The sequence below is a fragment of the Poromitra crassiceps genome (genome assembly GCF_964638095.1).
Source record: "Poromitra crassiceps genome assembly, contig: HAP1_SCAFFOLD_92, whole genome shotgun sequence".
In the NCBI taxonomy this organism is placed as follows: Eukaryota; Metazoa; Chordata; class Actinopteri; order Beryciformes; family Melamphaidae; genus Poromitra; species Poromitra crassiceps.
Genome location: NW_028152243.1, coordinates 287,408 through 312,687, shown reverse-complemented (window position 1 = coordinate 312,687; position 25,280 = coordinate 287,408). Strand labels below are relative to the sequence as shown.

Here is a 25,280-nt window from a genome sequence, read left to right as displayed (position 1 = left end):
TAGAGTACTTCCGGGGCAGCGGGAGAGGTCGGATCCACATTCACATATTGCCCAAGGGCCTCACCTAGTGGAAACCACTGAAAAAGATGTAAGACGAGACATCTCGTCGATGGCACTCAACCGCTGGATTATGTAAGACGAGATATCTCGGCTATGGCACTCAACGTGTTAACACGTCATTGGCAGTCAACCGTTGGATTTTTTTTGACGTATTAACACGTCATTGGCAGTGAACGTGTTAAGAAACGAAATACAAAACACAACATCAAATGAAGTACTCTATTGGTATCGGTATCCCATTAAGGGTACTGGTATTGGTACTACTACTGGTATCATCATTTTTATTTTAAATTAATGTAAACAATACCCAACCCAATCCTAAAAAAGAAAAATACACCAGAGAGAGGGAGCGACAGAGCAACAGAGAGTGGAGCATTTGGGGCTTAGCGAATCAATGCACAATTACTGAAATACAAATACTGTTTTGCATAAATGTAACTCCACATCTCCAAATTCCAAGTTATCATGTTTAGGGCCATATGACGATAGAGCCGATGAGATACAGAAGCATTAAGAGCAAAACATCTCGCTTCAGAGATAGCACCTATCTCCTTGCCATTAGACATCTGAACTTGATCATTGATTATGTCTGACCTATTGCACTTTAAACTGTATGCACTTCTGCTGAATACGATGCTGCTGGATACTGTTCCTGAATGTTATTTTGTTCTTGTGTTATTGTTTGTATATGGTGTGCTGCTGCACTGTCTTGTCTTTTTTGTCTGAGAGCGAACCAAGACAAATTCCTATCAACTTTGTTGACATGGCAATAAATTGATTGAATCTTGAATCTTGAATATAACAAAATTGAAAATAACTGAGAATTTGGCAATAAAAATGTAATTTGGGTTAAATGGGTTAAATGCAGAGGACAAATTTCACCGGCCACTGTCAGCATGTGTGTGTTTGTGGCCCTCCGTGCATGTGTTGATGTGTAACCGTGTGACAATAAAGACGGGCTTGTCCGTCTGAAATCGTGTTTTTAATCGTGTTTTAATTTGATTTGATTTATTGTGGATTATAAAAGACAACAAAATCCAAGGGATAAAACATGTGAAAGTGTCTGTAAAACATGGAATATTGCAGAATGTTCCATAATTTGGCTGAATTTGATAAAAGTAGGCCTAATTATCACAATAATAAGTAGATCTAATGATCGTAGTAACCTAAATGATTTCATAATTATAAAATACGCATAGAGAAATGATTCAGTTTTCGATTTGGGTGTTTTGATAGGCGGGTCGGTCTTGCGTGGGACCCTTACTGCACCTCACAACTTATAGTTTTCACCTTGAGAAACATGTCCCAGAGGCTGTCTCAGAGAGCCAAGTCATCAAAAGAAAACAAATGTTCCTAACCCCTAAATTAAAATGATAAATGGAAAAAACTGAATTCGGGGGAAAATAACAGATTTTGTGTTTGGTTATGTGTTTAAGTTAGAGTTCCATTTGTAAACCTAGATTTGTGACTGCACCTGTTTTCACTATTGCAGAAAGTATAGAGCCCTACTACCGGCATGGGGCAGCCTCCACTGTTACAAGCTATGACACTAAAACACCAGCTCTGCCTTTGGACCCGCCTCCTTCACTGCCTGATGTTGTGGTGGCAAAACTTTATATTTGTGGTAAACACTTGAACCATTTATACTCAATGCAGGCTACCACAGATAATTTCAGTCATTCAGGTAATGGGATCCTTTAATGTCTATATACACAATAAGAAAACGTCTGATTTGTGTGGGATGTGAATTATGCTAAGAGATCAGCTTTTTATATTATGTATGGGAAACACATATCTTAGCCAAAGCCGCCCTCTAGAGGCCATCTGACCAAGCGACAGATGATACGCTTATTAATCTGGTGATTCATGATGAACCTCACATCTGATGGGTGGATATTTGTGGAACAAATTTCTACAGGATAGGGTTTGAAAATGGGGTATAGCCTACCTCATAACTAAAACTATCATTGGCTAAATGTAGCCTATTCTACACATTTGTAAATGCCTGTTTCAAATGCATACGCCTAAACATTTACTGTAGTTGAATGATTGTCATTGACACCCAAACCATGGCTGCTCAGGTATTAATAGGGATGCACGATATTTCGGAAACTAATAAGCCACACCAACACTGGCAAGCTTCGTAATGTATAGCACTGTTGAAACGGGATCATGTCTATGTTCCCCGGGTTCTATGTTCCCCGGGTTCTATATTCCCCGTTTTTCACTAACCCTAAATCTAACCTCCCCCAGACCCTAACCCAAAACCTAACCTCTCCCACCCCCCACGCCTAAACCTAACCCCCCCCCCAGACCCTAACCCAAAACCTAACCTCTCCCAGGGAACATAGCGGGGAACATAGGACCCTATTTGGGAAAAGCGGGGAACATAGGACCCGGGGAACATAGGACCCGGGGAACATAGGGATGACCCCGTTGAAACCTAGGCTGTCACTAAATTAGCGTTAGTTAACAGCAAGGAACTTCTATATTAACGATTGACAGCTGCAGAATAAATTCTATAAAACGTGTTTATAAATGATTAGCTAGAGGAAACCTTTTTTACAGGTGGAAGACCCGCCAAAATAGACTGTCTTATATACTGGTGTGTCTCATTTATCAGGGTTTATGGTACTTTCCATTGGAATATAATCTTTGATTATATGAACAAACAAAAACTATACTCACCAAAACAAATGAGCCTGAGGAAGGGAGTGTGTGGGATGGTTATCTGTAACAACATACAACATCAAAAGGCATCATGATGAATCGTAGACTCAAACTGTTGACAGGTGAATCTTAACCTAATTGCGAGGCCAGTGAAAATTCACAGCCGGAGTATTTAACTCATTCGTGGCCAAAGACGTCTTTGACGTGTTATCAGGAATAGCCCTCCCAGCCAATGACGTGTTTGACGTGTTTTTGTTTTTATTAGTGCATTTATTAGTGCATTTATTAGTGTCAAAGACTTCCCCAGCCTGTGACATGTTATCAGGTCCCTAGCCTCAAGGACAAGCCGACAACACGTTATCAAACACATACCGCAGCTGTTGTTTTGAAATGGAAGAGGAGGAGAAAACGGAGAAACGCTGCCTGTTGCATAGAGGAGAAACGCCATTGAAACACCCCTCGGCGCGCTGCGCTGGTCGCCTTGCTGCAGGGCGAACCTGGATTGAGTTGTTCGCGGTAGTCAAACCAACATGATCGATCCGGTTCCAGCGCCTGGTCCCAAAGCCAAGCCGACCCCGTTCCTGTGTCGCAGCATTCGTCCCAGCCCAAACGAGAGGAGGAAAACGATGCAGAGGCAGAGGAGGCTAGACGCTGATCTCAGACCAGTTTGGTGTTCCCCTCCTATGCTAATTTGCGGGGCGATCAGTAGTGTTACCTGGGAAGAGGTGCGATCCAGCAGCAGCTGTGGACAGAACTCTCTCTCTGTGTGTGTGTGTGTGTGTGTGTGTGTGTGTGTGTGTGTGTGTGTGTGTGTGTGTGTGTGTGTCTGTCTGTCTGTCTGTCTGTCTGTCTGTCTGTGTGTCTGTCTGCACACTCACTCACACTGAGTAAACTGTATTGTTGAATGTAAAAAAAGCACTTCATGTATATATACTGTATATATATATATATATATATATTTTTTTTGTCATTTGTGTCATAACGAATAATATTTACATGTCTGATGTCAATACAGTTCAAAATGAAAGAATTGAGAGCGAGTTCTGCCTGAGATTGTGTGCTTTACAAAAATGCCATTTTCTGCAATTTCTCTTCTCAGAGAGACCTTTTTGGTGAAAACAGGGTGTATATAAATGGCTATAAGTAGAGTACAGAACATGCTAAAAGCTCACTTTTTTTTTCCTGGTGAACCCAGAGACGTACATCTTCATTTTGAGGTATTGCAAATCACTTTGGTGCTAATAGATAATTTACTGTGGGTCTTGAAAGATGACCAACAATTATGAAAATCTTTGGCCTGTGCTAAATATTGGCAGTCCTAAACTGGCCATGAATGAGTTAAGCTCACTTGTACAGTAATTCTCAACCATTTCCATATTAGGATTTAATTTAGCAGGTCTATGCATTAGGGCCACAGACCCCCATTTGATGATGATATTGTGTCTCTCTGACCCAAATTTCTAAATATTTTTAAGCGGGGCTGTGCACATACAACGCGGTTTTGGAGCTGCAAATCATTCTCTATAAGGACCCGCTAAGCACGCTCCTCTTTCAAGGAACACACCTGGCTTTTAAACGCTGGTGGCATCTAGTTTTTTTGACAGAGCGCTCTGGGCGTTTAAAGCTGAAAAAAGCTGAACATTTGGAGGAAAAGCGTGCTGCTCGTCTTTTCACTCCTCCTACCTCTCCTCCTCCAAGAGCGATCCTCAACCTCTGCTACTGCCAGAATTGGCAATAATCTGGCTTTCATCTTTACAGTCAATAACATCAAACAGACGAAACCAGCTGGCTCCTGTCCAAAGTTTGTGATGAGTTAATTCACTATAATAAAATACATTTGTTGGATGACTGGATAATAGCTTTTGTTTTTTTGTGTTTTATTTATTAATCTTAATGAGTCTGCAAACCCGAACCCAATTAATTAATTCAATAAGGAGCGGTGTGCAGCAGTGAATAGTTAGATAATGATTAAATAAATATAAATAAAAATGATTTAAAATAAAGATTTCGTTTGCTAAAAATTATGCAATAATATGTTATGTATTTAAGAAATGATTAGGCTACATCTATCTTTTTTCAATAGGCTACATTTTGACTGGGCTGGTAAATATTCTATAAAGCCGGAATTCTGGAATGTTGCTCCATTGGCCGGCCAGAAAAAATGGTAGCGGAATCCCTGCGTTGTATGTGCACCTAAGGCTGCATTTACATTGCACTTGCAATGTAAAGTGCAACTTTTTTGCTGGAATGTTTTCACACAAGTTTGTGAAAGCAAAATAAATAGCCTATCAAATAAACGGGCTGCATCCAAGGATTTCCCCCCCTAAAATAAAATAAATTCTCATCTTAATTCAAGATGTGTTATTTGGAGACAACTTGAGTTTTAAAATAGCACTGTTTGGATAAATAATCTTCTGTGCATTGGGAGATGAATATCAGGAGGCTTTTTGAGCAAAATTGGACTTACGGGGCTCTATCGTTGCATCGGCCTATGAACTGCGCCCAACGCCAGACGCAGCCGAGCCCAGAGTAGTGGGCGTGGACCAGCACACTCGATATTTTGGTATCGGCGCTACACGCAGCCTTAAGCATTACAACCACGCCTTTTAAGCGTAAAATTATGCACAGCTCATTGGAGAAGTGCAGTAAACCAGTCCCCAGCTTGCCTTTTAAGCTCCAATTCCACGGAGCGATCCAGTCCGGTCAAAGCCAAGCGCTCTGCTCGCCCCCTCCCTTTCATCCCCAAGCACTCTGCTCCACCCCTCCCTTTCATCCCCCTCTGTCTGTCTCTATATATAGGCTATTATTCCATATTATTATGCTTCTCAAACCAATCTAACTGCAGTTTAAATACTGCAAGCATGTAAATACACTACACTATAGCAAGATCAAAGTGAAAAGAATGTTCTAAATGCATCGGCTAGAAAGAAATAGTGTTGTCCAGAATGATATCGTTTTCTCTCCCCTGCTGCACAGGTAGGATGATGCACATAAATATAGCCTACATTATGTAAAGTCATTGCAGAAATGTGTTTTTATTGTAAAACTAAATGTGAAGTAGGGCCAATTTATTGGAGCAGACATCACAGTATAGCACATGCAGTAGAACCGCGTTACGCTGTCACTTATCTAAATCACGTTAAATCTACGAGGGATATATACAGGCCCAGGATGACATATATGTTTCACATAGGGTTGTGTTTGGATTTCGGGATTTTATTTTGTCCAATATTTGAGGGAGGACCACCGCTCGACCCAGCCAAATCTCGGCCAAGGTGCTGGAAAAATAACTAGAGTTACAAATATAAAAGGAATTTCCGCACACTTTAATCTGTACAGATTTCACATTTATTATGGTGAGCTTTCGGTCGGCAAGACCTTCATCAGAGCATACAGATCACAAATGACAGGCAGGCTAAGACTCCTGCTCTGATCATCAGCAGTATGCCGAACACCTGTGCACACTCAGGTAGAAGCAACACCTTCTGGGAATTGGTTCTTAAACTAAATTTTTTCTCCTTCAATGGGGATTTTTTTCTACAGTGTAAAGGTACAGCGATGGGCTCCACCTTTGCCCCGGAATATGCTAATTTGTATGTGGGTTTTTTTTAACATAGTTTTGTTTTTTACACTAACAGAAACCCCTTTTCTCACAAAATCCTCAAATGGTTTAGATATCTTGATGATGTCTTTTGCATTTTCCAAGGGACCAGTAATGAGCTGACTGACTTTGTTAACCTTCTCAATAGTGTGAATCCTGACCTCAAATTTTCAGTGAATTGTGACCATAAACGTGTGTCATTCTTGGATATGTGGATTGAACTATGCAATGGAAGCCTCATCACTACCTTGTATCAAAAAGATACTGACAAAAACACTCTTCTCCTCTCCAGCAGCGCCCATCCGAGAGCTCTTAAATATGGTTTACCAAAAAGCCAGTTCTACAGGCTTAGACGCCTTTGTCATTCAGATCAAGACTTTCTTGACAAAGCTGCTGCCATGAAAAAACGTTTTCTGGACAGAGGCTACACAGTACATTGTGTGGATGAGGCTTTCCAGGTTGCTATTTCAAAACCCCGCTCTGATCTTCTAAAGAAAAGTGTTAAAAAAGACATAAACTTTTCTGTTTCTTGTATTTGTACGTATACCCCTCAGACTCATATCCTTAAGAACACCATTCTAAAACACTGGCCTATTTTGACCTCTGACCCAGCAGTGGCTCAGCATTTTAAAGATCCTCCTCTTTTTGTCCACAGAAGAGGTCCAAACCTGCGAAACAAGCTGGTGCGAGCTAATATTAACACATTCACTGCCAACAACGTGTAAACACGTTTTCAGAATCCAGCTGTTGACTGCCAACAACGTGTAAACACGTTTTTGGCATCGATTTTTTTTTTTTAACGGGGGGTTGTGCATCTAACCCTTTTACATATCTTATATAAGTATTGGACGTGTACAACGTGTACAACCCATTCCACCGACCCACTAAGTGGTGACAGTGCTTTCCTGACTAGAGGAAGGCAAGCAAAAAGCAGTGTGACTGAAGCCATTCTCATGAAGGTGGATTGGCGAAGGCGCTTTCATTTCGCGCTGATTGCTGGCGGTGCGGGATTGCAGATTTGCATAGTGGATTGCGGGTGGGACACACTTTGAAACACGCAGCATAAATATGACCAGAATCGCAAAAGCTTCATCAAAGCCCTCAACCAAAACTCCAAGAAGCGAGCGAGTCTAACCAGACTTCCTCAAAGAGCGGCCGCACAGACAGGCTCACACCCGCACAGCAGCAGCAAAGCAAACTGGTGACAAGCGGGGACTGCCCCCTAGTCCGACACCAAATTGGAAACAAATCCCATTCTAAAAGGCTTTTAGAATGGGATTTTCAACCCATTCTTTTTTGTTTCTTTTTCGCTATAATTTAGAGTAATTTAATTTCTATTCAGAAATTTATTTGAGAGGTCGAGAGTATGAGAAAGTGCATTTGCAAAGGTAGGAAAGTGCTTGTGACATGGCGCTGCAGCCAAAAAGAACGCCCACAGGAGGGAGGAGTTGAGCAGAGGGAAGTTTACTGCTGTTATGGAGGAAATTACTGTTCAAAACTATTGTTTAGGTCTTACTGATGCCAAAAATGAATGGTTAAAGTGGTGGTTAAAATTTCTATCGAATTTCACAAAAAGCCGTTTATCTCTGAATATTTTTTCTGACGCTAAAACCATGCTGTATTCAACTGCTAATGCTTACATAACTACTAACTCTACAAACTAACTCTTTTAGACAGAGAAAGTACACATTCTATTAGTACTTTTGAGATATTGTATGTTCACAAACTCCAAGCAGAAAATAATCCTCTGCTCTTGTAAAATGAGCCACAATCCTCAAAAAACGGCTTGGCAGAAGCTACCTACAGCAAGAAAAAAACGGCTGGCAGTCAATGTGTTAAGACGAGCCCAAAACAGACTCTTCTAGCCCCACTGAAGGATGGGAACTATCCATGTGGCCATTGTGCCCAGTGTCACAACACATGGAGGACTCCAGTTTTTAGACATCCTAGATCAGGCAAAAGCTTCCCTGTCAAGGGCTTTATCACATGTAGTACAGAAAATGTCATCTATCTATTGAAATGTCCATGTGATAAAATTTATGTAGGTAAAACAACACGTATGCTGAAACAAAGGATTAGTGAACACAAGAGCTCCATCAGACGAAATGATATTAATTATCCTGTAGCTCGTCACTTTAATTTGTGTTCTCATCCTATTTCTTCTTTTCGTTTTCAGGGCATCGAACATATTGAACTGCCAAGAGGGGGAGATATAGATAGGAGATTATGCCAAAGAGAGCTCTTCTGGATTGATACCTTAAATGCTTTAGAACCCACTGGCCTTAATGAGGATTTTGACATGAGTGTTATGCTGTAGATCAGGATGTTTTTTCTGTTCTTGCCTTGTTCACTAATTCTTTCTTTCTTGTGTAGAGTAGGAGGTCTGACAAATGACGGCTCCAACCTGAAACCCTCTCATAGCTCCCTGCTCTACTTTTGATATTTAGTTTTTTATCTTACTTTGATAAAATTTAAGGTATTTTCTATACCTGTGATATTTGTTTTTTTGTGGCACTTTACTGTAATATGCTTTATGATTGTTTCTTTGTTTTTCTGTATTCCCTGTGTTACACTGTTTTTTCAGTTAGTCTGGTAGGTCCCTTCAGTGGGACTCACAGCCTGAGAACTACAAACACCAAAAACTACAATTCCCAGAAGGTGTTGCTTCTACCTGATTGTGCACAGGTGTTCGGCATACTGCTGATGATCAGAGCAGGAGTCTTAGCCTGCCTGTCATTTGTGATCTGTATGCTCTGATGAAGGTCTTGCCGACCGAAAGCTCACCATAATAAATGTGAAATCTGTACAGATTCAAGTGTGCGGAAATTCCTTTTATATTTTGTCCAATATTGAAATGTTCTACAATTGCATGTTGTGGTAACATTACACATTATTTCGATCTACAGTATTTCGATGTACCTTTCTATCTATTTAGGCTAATTTGGATGCGATTTATTATCGAAATGTATTAGCCCAATGCATGCTGGGAGATTTCACATGTGTGGCTGTTGCAGGGAAGCCAGGCAGTGAATGTTTGGCCAGAATTATCTTGTTTTCTCTCGCCTTCACTGCACAGGTAGGATGATGCAACAGCCTCTGAATGTCACAGGCTCAAAACTGTCATGTTAGAAAAAACTGTCATGTTGTTATACTATGTACGGTATAACAACTTCTTTTTTCTGAGAGAGAGAGATAACCGGCGAACTTTTTTTCAAGCAGTTGTATTGTGCTTGTCAGACTGATGAGCAAGAGAGGGGGAGTGACACAGAGAGAAGGGGGAGAGAGGAGAGGCAGAGGAGCGCTCCGTGCAACCGGCGCACTGCATAGGCCTGGTTTTCAAAAGCGCTAAATTAACGCCAGGAGGAAAGATATCATTAGGCCGGTATTTAAGGCCGAAACGCCCATTCTGGCCTATTCTGCCACTGCGCCACGCCTATTTCGCGTAAAGCGCATTTCGGGGTGTAAAGCCATGTTGCTATCTTCCCGAGGCAGGCGCAAGGTGCGTTTTTTTGCGTTTAAGGCCAGTTTCTGCCCCTAAGGCCTGTGGGAAAATAGAGCCCACGGTGTTTGAATAAAGCCTTCATATGGTTGGAACGGGAGCGAGACACGCTGCAGTCAGCCAATCAGCAGATTGTACAGCAGAGTACAGCCTCTGGAAATGGGCGAGGACACACACACAGCATTTCCAATCATGGGCGACTCACAACCAGAGGCAATGTCCCATTTGTCCACTTAGATTACAGTCACTGTGGGCCATGTCTGATTCATATCCGACTTATTTCAACACACAACACATTCAGAAGAATCTGATGAAGGTCTCTCGACCGAAACGTTATTCTGTTAAATGATTTAAAATAAAGATTTAGTTTGCTAAAAATTATGCAATAATATGTTAGGTATTTAAGAAATGATTAGGCTACATCTATCTTTTTTCAATAGGCTACATTTTGACTGGGCCGGTAAATATTCTATTGCACTTTACATTGCACTTGCAATGTAAAGTGCAACTTTTTTGCTGGAATGTTTACACACAAATTTGTGAAAGCAAAATAAATAGCCTATCAAATAAACGGGCTGCATCCAAGGATTTCCCCCCCCCTAAGATAAAATTAATTATCATCTTAGTTCAAGATGTGTTATTTGGAGACAACTTGAGTTTTAAAGTAGCACTGTTTGGATAAAGAATCTTCTGTGCATTGGGAGATGAATTTCAGGAGGCATTTTGACCAAAATTGGACTATGGTGTTTGAATAAAGCCTTCATATGGTTGGAACGGGAGCGAGACACGCTGCATTCAGCCAATCAGCAGAGTACAGCCTCTGGAAATGGGCGAGGACACACACACAGCATTTTCAATCATGTGCGACTCACAACGAGGGCATTATCCTATGTTACTTAGATTACAGTCACTGTGGGCCATGTCTGATTCATATCCGACTTATTTCAACGCACAACACATTCAGAAGAATCTGATGAGGGTCTCTGGACCGAAACGTTATTCTGTTAAATGAACATTTTGCATTTTGCAGTGGGGAAGCGTCAGGGCCTTCAAGGTATTCTGAGAATACCATGAATTCTCAGATGGAAAAAATAAAATAAAAATAAAATAATAATAATAATTAAAAAATGTATCTATGTGGTTCTTATCTGTGATTGTATAGTGTTAAAACGTGTTTTTTGTGCATGCAGGCCACATTTGAGTGGTTTCTGCTGGGAAAGCATTTCAACCAATCAGATATTTTCTACAGACTAATGTCTGGGGAGAATATCTTCTATCCAAGGGATTCTGAGCCTTGATAGAATCTGATAGAATTCACTGACCAATGAATGAAAGCATATGTGTCGATTGACAATTGACTCAACCAATCATATTTGAGTTTGTAGTCAATGGGCGTATTCTTTCACGCTCAGGGGTATTCTAGCTGACCTCGGTGCTCACGTGACTTGCTCTGAGGCGGAGCTATTGCCTTTGGTGTGAGACGCGGGAATTTCCACACAGCGAGCTGGTTCAGCACAGCGTTGAATAATAATTTGATAGAACATGGCAACAGGTGGAGATGATATTTGCAGCAGCAGATATTATCGCGGACTTTTACTGGCAGTGCCCTTTCCTTTCCGTTTAATGAAAAAATGGACATTGTTGAAAACGGCCGTGCAACTCCCGGAAATATGGACTTAACTCAAGCTGTAAAAGGCTATGTTCGCCACTTTCAAACAACCAACTGGGAGCGATACCCATGGCTGACCTCAACCCGACACAAGAAGCAGTATTGCTGGGAGTGCTTGCTGTTTGGGACCGAGAAAGGTGCGTGGAATGACGATTTTTATGCTGCTTTTGCTGGTGTTTGCTGGGGGGCAGAGCGAGGTGATGTGTTGGGCAGGTAAGGCCTTGATTCAATATAGTGTTTCGACCACTATTTGACCATGCACTTTTTATGGTTTCTGTTCCCTTTCTTTGTGATGCAATTAAAAAAATAATTAGCATTTTTGATAATACATTATTTCGATGTTTGAAGTGACAAGAAATTAATTGGAGCCACGGCTTTTGAGAAGCCAACACAATAGCTTGGGGTTGCATCTCCAAGTGTTTTAAAATAATAATAGGCTAATAATAATAATAATAATAATAAAATTACGTTTATTATAATCATTGTGATTATTTAATAAATTAATGATAATTATAGCAATTACAATATTCAATTAATGCTATTATTACTATTATTATTACTATTATTATTATATTTTAATAAAATTATAATAATTATAACAATAACTATGTGTAACGAATGCAGTGAGCCTATGTGAATATGTGTGTGTGTGTGTGTAACCAACAGCACAATTTGCGCAATGTGCAGGGGGGGGGGGGGGGGGGGGGCGCTAAGGTACAGAAGGCCCCATTCTGATAGGCACAGGTTTGCCACTGTTGGAGAGTGTGTGCGGGAGTTTATTTCAGGTTTTCCCTCCTCCAACGCACCTGTCGTTTTTAGGTGTGTGGAAGCTTTGCTTCTTTTCTTTCATTTTTCGCCATCCCTAAGTAATAATTATAATAATAATAATAATAATAATAACAATTTGATTGATTCAATATAGTGTTTCGACCACTATTTGACCACGCACTTTTGATGGCATAGATTTCCGTTACCTTTCTTTGTGATGTAATTAAAAAAGAATTAGCATTTTTGATAATACATTATTTCGATGTTTGAAGTGACGAGAAATTAATTGGAGCCACGGCTTTTGAGAAGCCAACACAATAGCTTGGGGTTGCATCTCCAAGTGTTTTTAAATAATAATAGGCTAATAATAATAATAATAATAATAATAATAATAAAATTGTGTTTATTATGACACAATGTCTGATATTAAAACAACCATCTGAATTTAGACACAATTTGTATGTGTGTGTGTGTGTGTGTGAGAGAGAGAGAGATACTATGAAATAACTTACAGCAGACTAACCCTTTGTATTTGAGATGTCTGTCTCTCTGATCACTCACTTACACCCACCGTGTGTGGGTGTTTTTTTCACCCACACCCACCAGACAGCCCCAGCCGCCCCGTGTCAAGCCCGCCGCTCCCACTCCAGGAGACGTCGGGACAGGCCATGGGGACGAGTGCCCTGGGAGGGATCGCAGCGTCCGGTCGGATCGGCCATCCAGAGTCAGAGATGTTCAACGCGCGCCCGCCGCCATGCAACCTCTCAACGGGGGGAGAGAGAGACGTGAAGGACGGACGCGGCCTCGAGCCAGGCCGATGCAGTGGGGGTTACCCTCTGCACCGGGCGAGACGTGTGTGTGCGTGCATGCGTGTGTGGAAGAGCTAATTTGGCCTGTGAAATGGCGCTGCAGTGCATCCATTGCACGCTCTTTCTCTCTCCCTCTACACGTGGTGTGTACGTGTGTGTGTGTGTGTGTGTGTGTGTGTTTGAGTGAGTGAGCACCAGGGCACGTAGAGAACGCTTGCGCAATGGATGCACATTGCAGGCCCTTTCACAGGCTAAATTAGCGCTTCCACAGCGGAAGCTACACACGGTAGCGGTAGGCTACACTAGGCTACAGACGGCCCACACCGGTGGTGAATCGAGAATGGACTGACAACAGTGCCCGAAGACTAGACAGCTTAAACAGTGAATTGTTGAGCTCAATAATGGCTGCGTGGACCACTTGACTGAGCCGTGGGCCATGGCTGTGCTAACAACATCGAGTTTATTTGATTAAAATATGAAAAGTAACATAACAACAAGTATCACATCGCACATAATATGGCCCCATTATTATCACAAATCAAATTAAACAGGCAAACTTACCTTGCAACCAAGATATGTGCAAGCTCCAAAAATGCCGCCAGCCACCTGCTCTTCCCAGTGCACGCTGCTAAAACCGGAACCAAATCTGTCTCGTGCAAATGTGCATGCGCATTCAATAACGCTGTGTTTGATTACTTCTGGTTGAAGTGTAATGTGATTGAAACAGTTCATCTCGTGCAAATGCGCATGCGCACTCAATAACGGCCTGCTTGATTACTTCTGGTTGAAGTGTAATGTGATTGAAACAGTTCATCAAGAGATGATCAAAAGTCTTTCAGGTGAATCTAATCAGTTTAAGCTTCATTTCAAACTTGCCAGTGAGATTGAAACAGTTCAGCACATAGTGATAAAATGGGTTCCAGGTGAATCTAATCAGCTTGACCTTAATTTTTTACTGCCATGTTTTTGTTGAAAGAGATTCAAACATTTTATTAAAAGATGATCAAATTGCTTGCAAAGGAAATTAATTAGCTTAACCTTACCTTGAAGGAGTTCAATCATGTTCCAAGCTCAAACATTAATTAATCACATTGAACACATGGGATCGAGTTTAGTATATCCGTGAGAGGCAAGTTCCCGTTTTTTCAGTGTATAGTAAAAAGTAAAAATAATTAACACAGGACTGAAGTGGTTTTCATCGGACAGCAATGATATCAATAACTAAAGGAAAACAACCAAATCTAAAGGAAACTTCACTGTGTTACATATTATGGATAAATCATCGGGGGGGGGGGTAATTATTTTAATTTTTCGATTGCCGGACCAGTGAAAATATAGAAGTGGCCAGTAGAACTCTGATCTACTGGCCAAGTGGGTCAGTGGGGGAAAATGTTACTTTGAACACTGCAGATATTGATATTCACAATGACATGAGATCAAAGCATGGAGGATCTTCTCTCAGTCCTCCAGGTTCAGAGCTGTGTATGAATATTGGTCAAGACAAAACACATTCTGGAAAATCCTAACTTTATTTTCAGTGAAAATTACAATGTAAAATGTTCTGGAGTCCTGATGTAAAACTTGCAGATTGAGGAATACTGACCTGAGAGTTTTGAGAGCAGGGACCTTATTTTGGAGAAATCAACATGTCAATCACATGAGGAAAGCTGTGAATGGATCTTACCTGAGAGTCTCCAGTCTGCAGTGTGGACTCTGCAGTCCATCAGAGACCAGCTTCACCCCGGAATCGTGCAGCTCGTTGTTACTCAGGTCGAGCTCTCTCAGACTGGAGGAATGGGAGCTGAGAAGTGAGGCCAGAGCTTCGCAGCTTCTCTCTGACAGCTGACAGCCACTCAGTCTGCATGAGAATTAGTGATGGAGACAAACAACTTTAAAATGTTTTCCATTTAGCACTCATAAATGATAAACCACTTTTTGTGTTTTCAAGTATAGGTGGTGCTATGCCAAATAGCATTAAATTAGGCACTGCACTCTGTCAGGTTCCCAGCAGCGCAATCCCCAGGTTTGAAGTCAATCGGAAGAACGGTTCTTGAGATAAACTACTTTCTGTGTTGCCAGTAGGTGGCACGCTTGTTGAGAAAGCAAATGCACAAAGAGAAATGTGGAAGTATTTTGCTTACATTGCCGACAGTGAAGGCAAGCCCCTGGACACATCAAACGAAGCCAGTCTGTAAAAAGTGCTTCAACGCGACACAGGTGAATGGATAAACATTGAACCAGCCAGGCTATTTCTCTCAGACAAGGATCCCAACTTCTTCAAAGGTTTCAGTTCAAAGACTGGTTAGCGAATGTGAAGGATACAACATACATGCCCTCTTAAGTCAAACGAGTGTGATTTAAAGCCCCATTCAGTAAGTTTTCCACTGCGCCCTCTGCGTGCAATAGTATCGATAACGATATCGCCGTTCAAAGTCAACAAAACACAGCGCCAGAAAGCTCTATGTACATGTTGTGACATCGGGTACTCACCACGTGATGAAATAATAATGCATAGTCCCGTGAAACATCATTTTCGTAGCAAATCCGAATCGAGTTACTTCCTTGTATTCATTCAGACAGCGCTTCCGCTGTACAGCGCATGCGCGCGTCCTGTTTTTTTTTATTTTTTCTTGCTACGGGACGTGGCAGACAACTTGCTTAGTCACAGTGCTGGCCAATGGAGGGCGGTGTGGGATAAATAAAGACGAGGGTCTCCCTATTACAAGTCAATCTACCATGTCCTGTGACTAAAAAGCTCTTTTATTACTGTAAAAAATGTCAAAAATTTTACTGATTGGGGCTTTAAGGCCGCTTCACACAGATGCGGTGCGAATGCAGTGCCGATTATTTGCACGGAGATCCGCACCGGTGTGAAACGGCCTTTATTGTGTGACAAGCAAACTTATTTCACCATCAGAGTTTTGCCGCCTACCCCCCCCCCCACCCTGCCCCCCAAAATAAGGGTGATTCCCCCATCCAAGTGCACACATCACTCCCCACCCGCTCTGATGGCTTCTAGACGATATCAGGGCTCAAAAAGTTGTGAGAGCAGGGACCTTATTTTGGAGAAATCAACGTGTCAAATCACATGTGGAAAGCTGTGAATGGATCTTACCTGAGAGTCTCCAGTCTGCAGTGTGGACTCTCCAGTCCATCAGAGACCAGCTTCATCCCTGAATCGTGCAGCTCGTTGTTACTTAGGTCCAGCTCTCTCAGACTGCAGGACTGGGAGCTGAGAAGTGAGGCCAGAGCTTCACAGCTTCTCTCTGACAGCTGACAGCCACTCAGTCTGCATGAGAATTAGTGATGGAGGCAAACTTTAAACTTTAAAATGTTTTCCATTTAGTACTCATGTCAGATTTTGATAAAGCGCTTTTTGTTTTTGCCAGTATAGGTGGTGCTATGCCGAATAGCACAAAATTAGTAGGGCTGACCCAAAAAATCGACGCTTCAAAGCTAGAATCATTGCCATGGTAATCAACGCTCAAATCAGCAATCAACGCTTTGTTGTTATTGTTTTTTTTCCCTCCTCTCCTCTCTCTTTCTCTCTCCATAATATCTAACGTGGAGTGAAGCTTTGTGAGACAGTATCTAGTTTCCTGGCTGGGCGGGTCATTCAGGCCAACATTGTTTTTAACACGGGGAACTCACACCGGCACGCCCCGTGAGAACAAACAAATGCACCCAACAGCCAGCCAGTAGTCACACCTGACGTTGAGCTGTGATCTGCAGAGCTGTTGTAAACATGAATCTTCGTACACTTCTTTTCTAACCCAGTGTGAGTAACGTTACAAGTGTTCAAGTGAATTCAAGTCCTTTAATTTGTTTATAATGTTATGAATTAGCAGCAGTCACAGATACTAACGTGAATCTGTCACATGGATTTGTTATTACTGACTGGTAGTGAAACTGAAGTTGGCTCCGTCTATCACATGGATGTACATACACATCACATTAGGATTATCAACACGTGGAACGTGTTTGTTAGTATAACGTTAAATTCACAACATTTCATGCCGAGAACACGCACAACACTAATGGAGTTTTTATTTTGAGCAGTTGAGGAGCAGATGAGCGTTTTGTCAGGAGAAGCCTGGAAGGAATGGTGCTGAGCTGAGAGGGCTTTCAACTCTGTGAGTAGCCTACAACATTTTTGTTTGTTCCCCAGCAGGATCGTCACAGCCGAGAACACGCACAACACTACTGGACTTTGTATGCCTCCGCCGGCGATAGCCAGGCCGGAGGCATTATGGATCCGGGTTGTCCGTCCGTCTGTACGTCCCGATGTTCGTTAGCGTAATATCTGAGGAACGCCTTGACGGAATTTCATCAAATTTACCTCGAACATCGACCTAGACTCAAGGATGAACTGATTGATTTTGGTGGTCAAAGGTCAAAGGCCAAGGTCACTGTGACCTCTCGAACTCCATTTTCAAGCTTGTTAACGCGATATCTCAGGAATGCCTTGACGGAGTCTCATCAAATTTGCCTCAAACATTAACTTGGACTCAAGGATGAACTGATAAGATTTTGATGGTTAAAGGTCAAAGTTCAAGGTCACTGTAACCTCACACACCCAATTTCCAAGCTCTTTAACGCAACATCTCAGGAGCGCCTTGATGGAATTTCTTCCAATTTGCCTCAAATGGCGATTTGACTTAAGAATGAACTAATGGCATAAATCCGCAGTGCGGTCGTTCTAGTTATTTTTGTGTGACCCCCCCCCCCCCCCCCAAAAAAAAAAAGAAAAGAAAAAAAAGGAAATAATAAATAAATAAACCGGAGTAGAAGCTTTGATTATGATCGAATTTAGTCATCTGTTGTTTGCCTAACATTATGTAATGATTGGTGGTTGTGATTGTGAACGTTCACATCACTAAGATCACATTTTAATACAGTTAATATATCCAGTTTAATTGTCACCTACAAAGCTTTATTGGAGGCTTTGACCACTGGCAGCAGCCTCAGAAGAGCCTCCTCTGAAGCAGAGTATTTCTTCAGGTCAAACTCGTCCAGCTTCTCTTCTGATGTCAGTAAGATGAAGACGAGAGCCGACCACTGAGCAGGGGAGAGTTCGTCTGTGGAGAGCGTTTCTGATCTCAGGTGCTGTTGGATCTCATCCACTAGAGAACGGTCATTCAGCTCATTCAGACAGTGGAACAGATTGATGGTTCTCTCTGGAGAGGGATTCTCCCGTATCTTCTCCTTGATGTACTTGACTGTTTCCTTATTGGTCTGTGAGCCACTTCCTGTCTGTGTCAGCAGGTTTTGTAGGTGCTCCTGATTGGTCTCCAGTGAAAGTCCCAGGAGGAATCGGAGGAACAAGTCCAGGTGTCCATTTGGACTCTGTAAGGCCTTGTCAATAGCAATCCTGTGAACCTTTTTTGCAGATGTTTTGCTGAAAAACATCCTCAGATTTTGGAAAGTCAGTTGTGGCATGGGCATCACATTCTTCTTACTGTTGATGAGTGACAGGACGACATGAAGAGCAGCCAGGAATTCCTGAACGCTCAGATGGACAAAGCTGAACATCTTGTCTGTCCCCTTCTTCCGTCCACGCTCCTCTTTAAAGATCTGTGTGAACACTCCCGAGTACACTGAGGCTTCATCAAAGTTAATGCCACACTTTTGTATGTCCTTCTCATAGAAGATCAGGTTGCCTTTCTCCAGCTGGTGAAAAGCCAGTTTTGCAAGTGACTGAATGTACCGATTGCTGTTTTCTGCAGCATACTTCTTTTCCGTCTGATGGATCTGAAACACCAAGAATTCTGTGTACATCTCAGTCAGGGTCTTGGGCAGGTCTTCTGTCTCACCAGTTTCTAAGCGCTCCTTCAGAACTATAGCAGTGATCCAGCAGAAGACTGGGATGTGGCACATGATGTCAAGGCTTCGTGAATTCTTGATGTGGGAGATGATTCTGCTGGCCTGTTCCTTGAATCTATTCTTGAAGTAATGCTCTTTGTGTGGGTCAGTGAAGCCTCTCACCTCCGTCACTCTGTCAACAAAGTCTCCAGGGATCTGATTGGCTGCTCCAGGTCGTGTGGTCATCCAGAGGCGAGCAGCGGGAAGCAGTTTCCCCTTGATGAGGGCTGTCAGCAGCACATCCACTGTGATTGGCTCTGTCACATCAATAGAGTGCTTTTCATTGGCTTTGAAGTCTAGTTGAAGGCGGCTCTCATCCAGACCGTCCAACACAAACAGGAGTTTGAAGTTACTCTTGTCATAGCTGGTGTTTCCTGACTTCTGTAGTTCTGTGAAGATGTAATTAAGAGCTTCCACCTTGATGACTTGGGTTTCCCCGATGCATTCGTGAATTAGTTCTGCCAAACTAAAACTTTCTCCCTTCCATAAATTCAGCTGGCGGAAGGTGAAGGGGAATATGAGATGAACATCTTGATTTTTTCTTTTTTTAGCCCAGTCCAGGATGAACTTGCGCACAAGGAATGTTTTGCCAATTCCTGCAATCCCGTTGGTCAGCACTGTTCTTATAGATCTTTGCTTTACAGAAGTTTTGAAGATGTCACTTGGTTCAATTGATTCCTCTGTGCCCACTGGCTTGTTTGATGCTATCTCAATTTGTCTGACCTCATGCTGCCTGTTGATGTGTATGACACGGCCGTCTGTGAAGTAGAGCTTAGTGTAGATATCATCCAGAGGTTTTTCATCCTTTTTCTCAAACCATCCTTCTTGTAGACACACAAAACTGTCCTCAAAGTTAAGTTGGAGCTTTAGTTGGTACCATGTGATGAGTTGTGGAGGCTCTGTTCTCACCAGCAGATCTGTGTAGAGCAAATTAACAATAATGAAAAACTGAATCACAATTACAAGTATATACGGTTATTTTGCAGGTAGCAGCAATAAGCAGATGCTTGAGACAAAAAGTAATTTGAACCTCAGTGCTTTTTTCACCCTAAAAGTTGGTGTTTTAAAAATAACAATCATGTTCTCACTGTCAACATTAATACAATGTTTATTTTTAAAATAAGAAAGAAGCATCTGGCATCATTGTGAAAAGAAGCTGTTGACATGCATCCTTAGTGGAAGACATAGGTTGTGATATCAGGCAGAACAGACTGTGTTTCCATCCACCTGTTTTGATTGCATTGTGAAATATCACATTAGAAAAGGTTGCTCTGAGAACTAGCTGAACTAGTAGAGTATCCTCGGACCCCTGCTTTTTCTTTTATATATTAATGATTTTAGAGCGGCGACCTCACCTGCCTGTAATTTGTTTCTTTATGCTGATGACTCTGTTTTAATGGTGTCGCACCAGGAGAAATCTGCTGTGGAGAAAGCTTTAAGTGCAGAGCTAGAGAGTGTTTGTGACTGGCTGTCCGACAACAGATTGTCTCTTCACTTAGGTAAGACAGAGGCCATTGTATTCGGCTCTAAAATTAAACTGTCTAAATCGCCCGGTCTCGTCATCAAGATTGGTGACATTCAAATTGATGCCAAGGATAAGGTAAGCTACCTTGGCTGCATTTTAGACAAATACCTATCAGGTGAGTATATGGCTCTGAAAGTCCTTGGCAAAATTAACATGCATGTCAGGTTTCTGGCCAGGAAAGCTGCCTTTCTCACCAGTCCAGTCCTTCACTCTCTGGCTTCTGCACTTGTTCAGAGTCATTTTGACTATGCTGCCATCTGCTGGTATACTGGTCTCTCTCAGAAACTCAAAAACAAATTACAAACGGCTCAAAACAAGTTGATTCGAGTCATTCTTAAAGTCCATCCACGTACCCACCTGGACCAAGTTCACTTTGACAGTCTTAATTGGCTGACAGTTGAGAAGCGCACTTTATACATCAAGCTGCTGTTCACTTTTAAGATTGTTAAGAATTTTGTTCCTAAGTATCTTAAAAGCTACTTTTCTTGTGTGAGTGAGCGTCACCAGTATTCTACGAGAGGCAGTTCTACTGATTTCATCCCTATCAGATTTAGGACCCTGATGGGGAGGAACTCGTTCAAATATAATGCAGCAACTCAATGGAACATGTTACCTTCGTGCTTGAAACTGAGTGAGTCTATCTGCACTTTTAAGAAAGGCTTAAAAAAATGGTTACAAACATCCGCACTTTAAACCGTTTTATCCTGTCTTTTTTAGTTCTTGAATTGGTTATTTATTTATGATATAGCTGGTCTTTTATTTTATTGATTGATATGTTTAGTTCTAGTTTTTATTTTTTTATTTTGGTAAATTATAAACTGAGTTAGTAATTTATCTTTTAATGGAGTTGTATTAGTTTTAAATTATGTTCCCACTTGCACTTCTTTGTTACACGTATTTACGTTGTCTGTCTTGTTTCCATGGGGACCACAATGGAAATAAGCCTTCGGGCTTTATTGTGTTTTTATCCTCGGTGATATGTTGTCTTATGTCCTGTTTTTATCACCAAATAAAGTCAATCAATCAATCAATCAACTGTTTGCTAAGACGTTTTAGGCAAAGTTAAGACTGAGAGGATTCTCACAATGTTTGTCAATACAGCTCCAGGAGCTGTGACATCACTCAAGTAACCAAAAACAACAACAACATATTAACAAAATCCTTCCTGATTTTAACAGCCACACTAAATGGCCAGGGGGAGCCAGAGAACAGCTTTACCTTCAGTCTGACTGCTGGAGGAAGCTCCTCTGCTCCCTGAAGGCTCCCCGACATCACTGACATCCACTGACAGACAGAAACAGAGAGAGACAGACAGACAGACAGACAGACAGACAGACAGAAACGGAGACAGAGAGAGAAACTTTAGAAGGGCTTGAATTTCACACTAGCCAACAGCTCATATTCATCTCACAACTCTACATTTATACTGAAGGAAGTGAACATTCATCATTTAGTTTTCATATACACCAAGCACGATTACTTTGTGCAATTAATTCACACGTCAATAAAACTTTTCAAACATATATAATCAGTCAATGCAACCATGCATATTGATGTTAAAATTTTGGATCAAGGTCGATTTTTGAGAGTTTTCATTTGCAACATAAACAAAATGTACATAGATAGACTAGGCAAAATAATGTGTAGGCCACAATACCATGGTGGACTGATGACGACAGTAGATTGGCGGCTAAATAGGCTGGTTATATTTGTCTGTGCGTATTGATAACCACAGGACCTAGGACTCAGGTCACACCTACAAACTTGATTCAAATAAATCAAGGCATCCGGGTAAAATCCCTGCCTACCAACACGTTGCACGTTTGCATCCTCGTGTTACCTCCAGCTTGGTACGGTGTCCATACAGGCACAATTGGCTGGTGTCTGCAGGAGGGTAGTCCTGCAGACTGGGTTGAAGCAGCATGATGGACTTGGTGCTCTCTCATTGGTGCCGACCATTTCAGTCGGTCCTGGATGGAAATCCCATTCCGCTCCCTACAAGCTCTGCATTGGCTCCGACCCGCTCTGACTGCGGCTGCGACCATATTTGGATTTCCTTTCCATGCCCCCGTGTCGAATCTGTATGCCTCTGCTGCTGTACGTGTTGAATCTGCCGAGCTCAAATGCCTGGGCCGCTGCCTTTGAAACAACAGCAGCGCTAGTGGCTAGCCCGTTGCTACACGCTGAAAACGATTGATGTGGATTATGCAATAAAGCACCTCTAGTCCACAATAGAAAGCGTCCCCAGCCAGACTCTCCCAGCCCCTTTGCTGGGAGAGTCTGGCAAGCCAGACTAGCGGGAGTGAAGCCGGATTGGGGGTATTGTCCTGGTCGCTGCACCAGCGCCTCCTCTGGTCGGTCGGGACGCCTGTTCAGAGGGAAGGGAACTGGTTGGAATAGCGTGATCCTCCCACGTGCTACGTCCTACCGGTGAGGTGCTGTCAGGTGAAAAGAAGTGGCTGGCTACAGCTCATGTTTCGGAGGAAGCATGGTGCTAGTCTCAGCTCTCCCGAGATCAGCAGAGGAGCAGCGACCAGGGCAGCAGGGGGACTAATTGGCGAAGTACAATTAGCGAGGAAATAGGTGGAAAGTGGTGTTGGAGGACCAGTAGGAGGTGCTCTTCCCCTCTGGTCTGATGAATAATCTGATCTAATGAATAATCTACCCAATGCTCCAGGGCAGAGACAGGGTCTTGTGAGTGAGCACCGTCCTTTGGATATAACATTAAACCGAGGTCCTGACTCTCTGTGGTCATTAAACATCCCATCGGCACTCTTCGCAAGAGTAGGGGTGTAACCCCGGGGCCCTGAGGGGTGTAACCCCGGTGCCCTGAGGGGTGTAACCCCCGGTGCCCTGAGGGGTGTAACCCCCGGTGCCCTGAGGGGTGTAACCCCGGTGCCCTGACGGGTGTAACCCCGGTGCCCTGAGGGGTGTAACTCCGGTGCCCTGGCTCAATTCCCACACAGGCCTTCCTTCCATCATGGCCTCCTAATCATCCCTTGTTACTTAATTGGTACATTCAGTCCTCAACTCTCCACTGTGATGCTGATGTGTGGTGAGCATTCTGGCACAAACTGGCTGCAGCACATCACCCAGGTGGATGCTACAGATCGGTGGTGGATGAGTTGTGTTCCCTCCCCTCCCTCCCCTGATATGTGAAGCACTTTGAGTATCTAGAAAGGTGCTATATAAATCCAATCCATTATTATTATTATTATTGTAACTAGAACGACCGCAACGCAGACTTATGCCTCCGCCATTAGTTCATTCTTGAGTCCAAATTGCCATTTGGGTTAAATTGGAAGAAATTCCGTCAAGGCGCTCCTGTGATGTTGCGTTACAGAGCTTGGAAATTGGGTGTGTGAGGTCACAGTGACCTTGAACTTTGACCACCAAAATGTAATCAGTTCATCCTTGAGTCCAAGTGGAAGCTTGAGGCAAATTCAAAGAAATTCCATCAAGACATTCCTGAGATATCACGTTAACAAGCTTGAAAATGGCATTCGAGAGGTCACATTGACCTTGACCTCTGATAACCATAATGGAATCAGTTCCATCCTTAAGTCCAAGTCGATGTTTGAGCCAAATCAGAAGAAATTCTATCAAGCCGTTCTTAAAATATTGCATTAACCAACTTGGGAATGGCGTTCGTGAGGTCACAGTGACCTTGAAGTTTGACCACCAAAATGTAATGAGTTCATCCTTGAGGCCAAGTTAATGTTTGAGGCAAATTTGATGACATTCTGTCAAGGCATTCCTGAGATATGGCGTTAACAAGCTTGAAAATGGCATTGGAGAGGTCACAGTGACCTTGACCTTTGATCACCAAAATGTAATCCTTTCATCCTTGCGCCCAAGTCGACGTTTGAGCCAAATTGGCAGAAATTCCATCAAGCCGTTCTTGAGATATCGCTTTAACAAACTTGGGAATGGCATCCGTGAGGTCACAGTGACCTTGACCTTTGACCACGAAAATCTAATCAGTTCATCCTTGAGTCCCAGTCGATGTTTGAGACAAGTTTGATTAAATTCCGTCAAGGCATTCCTGAGATATCGCGTTAACAAGCTTGAAAATGGTGTTCGAGAGGTCACAGTGACCTTGACCTTTGACCTTTGACCATCAAAATCTAATCAGATCATCCTTGAGTCTAACTCGATGTGTGAGGAAACTTTGATGAAATTCCGTCAAGGCTTTCATCAGTTATCGCGTTAACAAACATCGTACGGACGTGTACGTCCGTCCGTACGTACGGACGGCCAACCCGGATCCATAATGCCTCCGGCCTGGCTATCGCCGGCGAAAGCATAAAAATATATAGCCTATATGAATGAAACATCTAATTACAGTAAGCGCACACCTTGGGACATCACTGCGTAATTGCGCAGCAGCCCTCTCTCTCTTCCCTCTCTCGTTCTCCCCTCCCCTCCCTCTCTCTCTCGCTCTCTCCCCCTCTCTCTTTTCTCTCTCTCTCTCTCTCACTGTTTCTCTGCTTGCTCTCAGCAAGAAATAAGGTGGTGATGTGATGGCGGTGAAGCTGTGGCTTTTAAGGGGAGTGATCTCAATTTGTGAATCCTTTATGGGCATAAACACCCCTATGGAGCATTTCGCCGAGATGACGTGAAGCGCAGCGGGCCGACACGCCCACAATTAGGGCTTTGCGTGCGCTATTCCAGCGCAAAGCGGGCGCTAATGCAAAATTCCCGCCATTGGGAAGATAGGGCCACTAGCCTCTGCTCTGGGACAGTCGTCTCTCTGAGGTCAAACTGTCCCACAGACGTCCTGAAGTAGGTGTGAAAGCAGCCATGGTTTCAGCTCC

The 25,280-nt window shown here is 42.7% G+C and overlaps 1 pseudogene across 1 annotated transcript in view; it reads right to left on the bottom strand.

Annotated features, from left to right (window-relative positions):
* The window catches only part of LOC310800828 (NACHT, LRR and PYD domains-containing protein 3-like), an 86,766-nt pseudogene that overhangs the window by 50,739 nt on the left and 10,747 nt on the right, over positions 1 to 25,280 (bottom strand). Inside the window, exons 2-4 of the transcript in view lie at positions 18,004 to 19,855; positions 16,192 to 16,365; positions 14,761 to 14,934 (exon numbers count right to left, since the gene is read on the bottom strand). The product of the transcript in view is annotated as an NACHT, LRR and PYD domains-containing protein 3-like (transcript). The remainder of the gene's footprint in view (positions 1 to 14,760; positions 14,935 to 16,191; positions 16,366 to 18,003; positions 19,856 to 25,280) is intronic.